This window comes from Cystoisospora suis (genome assembly GCF_002600585.1).
Source record: "Cystoisospora suis strain Wien I chromosome Unknown contig_475, whole genome shotgun sequence".
Classification (NCBI taxonomy): domain Eukaryota; phylum Apicomplexa; class Conoidasida; order Eucoccidiorida; family Sarcocystidae; genus Cystoisospora; species Cystoisospora suis.
This window is the reverse complement of record NW_027153276.1, coordinates 31,387-31,660: the sequence shown is the minus strand read 5'-3', so window position 1 is coordinate 31,660 and position 274 is coordinate 31,387.

Genomic DNA, 274 nt, shown 5'->3' with positions numbered 1-274 from the left:
AAACTGCGTCCGAGCTGTCCATGCTAGGAGACGACGACGTCGCGCTGCTGTCCGGAAAAAAAAAAAGAATCGGGCACACTACGTGTGGCCGACTGTGAGATGCGCGTGAAGGCTACGCAACAGTCAGTGCCGGCGCAACAGAAAGCAGAGACAGTTTCCCATAGGCTTTACAGCACCACGAACAAAAAGAGAAAGGCCACCAATGCAAAAAAACTGGGCGAAGACGAAAGAATACCCCGTCGCAACCGAACGTTCCCGGGTCACGGCACCACTT